Source organism: Lolium perenne, chromosome 4 (genome assembly GCF_019359855.2).
Source record: "Lolium perenne isolate Kyuss_39 chromosome 4, Kyuss_2.0, whole genome shotgun sequence".
NCBI classification, from domain to species: domain Eukaryota; kingdom Viridiplantae; phylum Streptophyta; class Magnoliopsida; order Poales; family Poaceae; genus Lolium; species Lolium perenne.
Genome location: NC_067247.2, coordinates 124,453,333 through 124,456,983, shown reverse-complemented (window position 1 = coordinate 124,456,983; position 3,651 = coordinate 124,453,333).

The window sequence follows — 3,651 nt, the reverse complement described above, 5'->3', positions numbered from 1 at the left end:
TACAGGATCGCAGAAAGATATAAAACATGATGTAACTAGAGCAGTAGCCTACGGCCAAATAGTGAGAAATTGTAATCATGTCAATGGTGGACTTGTATAGCCTACCCCAACTTGTTTGGGAATAAAGGCTTTGTTGTTGTTGTTGTTGTTGTTTTTTGTTGTTGTTGTTGTTGTTGTTGTTGTTGTTGTTGCTGTTGTTGTTGTTGTCAATCGTGGAAATGTAGAGCATTCAACGGTTCATGATTGGTGGCTCATATTTTGTAGAGTTTCAGCGAATGGGTGGGTTAAATCACTCAGACCACCACACTCTGTATTTATATCATCTGAGTTAGGGTTACAATACCACTGGACATGGGCCTCTATGGGCCTCACACTGGATACAATATTACTACAGCGCTACTACTAAACTCACTCATGGTCCAACACACCCCCTCAAGATGATCATGGGTAAACAACCATGGCCATCTTGCAACAACAACATGACACATATGACAACGACGAGTAATGAACTTTCAACATAACTCCTAGGATACATGACAGCATTGCACTTTCCATCATCTTGTCATCTTGATTCATCTCTTCATCAGCAGCGAAGACATCCAGCTTCAACCATCTGGGATACGCACAACTCCTAACCATACACGTCCTCAACAACCCCGGCTGCCTCACCACACAAGTTCCGCAGAACCATCCACACTCGCCTCAATGTCCTCAGCCTCTCTTCTCCACTGCTCGGCCACTGACCTCTTCCGTCTCTCCCACAAACCCCCAGCCAACTCCTGCCTCAACCATCCACTCCTCAAGCACCCATGCCTATCCCCCGGTCAGGCCTCAACCAGTCTCACCTCAGGCACGCATGCCTTTCCCCTGGACATATCCACAACCATCACCATCACCACTAAACCGCAGCCTCATCAACTCCATCACGACTCAACCGCAGCCTCATCAACTCCATCACAACATATCCTCACAGCCTCACATCTCCATTTTCTCCTCACTTCCACTCGGATGGCGCCTCGTCCGCGCGCCACAGCCAACTTTGTGCAGACCGCACCTGGCCACATCGACCGGCTCGCGCTGGTCAACGTCCAGCACCAACCTCCGGCTCCGCCCTGCGCTCAAAGGCTCGGCCCACTCCGCATGCCTCCAACATCTCCCCCTCGCACGGATCCAGATCTCTCTGCCACGGATTAACTTCCTCTTCTCTCCTTTCTAAACCAAAACGATCTTCACCCTCTTCTTTGTCCCCGCGCGAGCAGCCGCCGATCTCACACAACTCACATTGCTGTGTGTGATAGCCGCAACCCACGCAGAGCACCTGATGCGGCCTCCCGCCGCCTGGATTTCTACATCTCAACAGTGGTTTTTGTGGTCAAAGGAAGAACTTGTATGGTACTATTTGGGGCGGCTAGCACTAGCAGGAAGGAAACCTAGGCTCTGATACCATGTAGAGTTTCAGCAAATGGGTGGGTTAGGTCACAGAAAAAAAATACTTATGCGTCGTGTTTAAATCTAAAGGATGAGGTGGTTACCAATGAAAGCACTTGTAAGTTAAAAATATACTAGCATGAATTCACAAATACAGTCAGCTGCAATACTCCTAACAGAACAAAACGCGCAGGGATGTCTGGTTACCTATTTCTGGGCGGCGTTTAGACGTGTTCCGCGTTCTTACGGGTGACGTGGAGGTCGGCGAGGGGACTGCTGTTGCGGTGGGTGCCGGGGAAGCAGATCTTGGGGGGTCGGAGAAGGACATGCTGGGCGGTCGATGAAGTGTTCAGCGCGCCGGCCGAAGTAGAAGGTCGGTGAAGCAGATGATGTGCAGTGCACGGGGACGTCGGTGTCGGCGAAGCTGGTCAGGTGCGGTGGTCGATAGAGTCGGCGAACGAGATACGGTGCGGTGGACGCCGGAGTAGGTGCGGATCAAGCGGATAGGGCAGCCTCGAGGTTTGAAGCCGTGGCAGCTTGAACGGCGAAGTGCGGCGGTGATTTTCCGGTGCGGCGGCCGTGAAGGTGGGAGGTAGGTAAGAGGGGCGGTTTCTCTGAGGGCTTGCGGGCGAAACTAGGGCGAAGCTGGGCGATAGAGGAGAAAAAGGGAATTTCGCAGTCCTTCTTTTGAGAGAAAAAAATATTCGCAGATCTGAAACTTTGCGGCGCGAGATATTTGGGCGTTGGCGGGGAATTTTACCGCTCGATGAGATTAAATTTTGCCTGCAGTAGGTAATAATAATAAAAAATAGTAGGCCCTACTAGTAGTACTGTAAGTCTGTTCAGGAATCGAAGGGGGTCGAGGTAGAGGAATCCATTATGTGAATCCACATTTCAAAGTGTCCAAAAATTCTAAACTAAAATTTTACATGTATATCTAGACATTTTATGTTGGTACATAATTTTTTTTAAAAAAAATATGTGGCTCCTGTAAAAAAGACAAATTTTGATGCTGTAACACGACTACGTACAGTACATTTTTTGCCTTTTTTGTACACACCACACAAAATGTTGTTTTTCCACGAAAACTTATGAACGAACATAGGATGTCACAATGTATACCAAAAAAATTATGTCAGATTTTTTTAACATTTATATAATTGTTTTTTATTATTTTCAATAATGGGTGCATATGCACGCGTGTGCCAAAACGCCACCTCCAGGGGCTAGGAGTTTCTAAACTTCTTATGGCACATCAAATAAAATGTTGTTCAATCAATAATAATAATGTGCTTATGATTGTTACTCCCTTCCACCATTAATAAAGTCCACATCGGTTTCGTGTCAAACTTTGACTCGAGATTTAGGTACCCACATGATAGTGCTAGTATCATAGCTAGTATCATACGCATTGGTCCCACAAAACTGCTGATGTGGCAGCTAATTAAGTAGGAGAGAGGAGATTAGTGTAACATAGGTAGATATTGTATCATAGCGCAAACAACGAGATACATGCTTAGGGTTAGGGGTAGATACATGATTTTTCTTGTTTGAATATGTCTTGACCTTACTTATCAACTTAATTGAATGCTTACTATATAACATAAGAAGACCTTGTTATTTTATTTTATTTTTTAATTTTTATACGGATTTGAATCTTGGTCAAATCCTAGGTTTCACCAAGATTTGAATAAGTTTAAAACGTGAATATGAAAAAGTAAAGCATGCATGTATGCTTCTTAATTAATCACTTCAAAATGAAGCTCTTGGGAGGGTTTTTGAAATTTCCATGTTTGAAACCAAAAACCACATATCATCATGCTTGACTTCATGAGACAGAGTTTAGGATTAGGGGTAGATACATGATTTCTCTGGTTTGAATATGTCTAGACCTTGTTTATCAACTTAATTGAATGCTTACTATATGACATAAGAAGACTATGTTCCTTGGTTTTTCATATTTTTTAAAAAATTATGCCAATTTGAATCTTGGTCAAATCCTAGGTTTGACCATGATTTAAACAAGTTTAAAACATGAATATGAAAAATTAAGCATCTATCCTTCTTAGTCCCTTCAAAATGAAGCTTTTGGGAGGGTTTTTGAAATTTCCATCTTTGAAATCAAAAACCACATATCTTCATATGCTTGACTTCATGAGACAGAGTTTAGGGTTAGGGGGTAGATACATGATTTTTCTGGTTTGAATATGTCTAGACCTTATT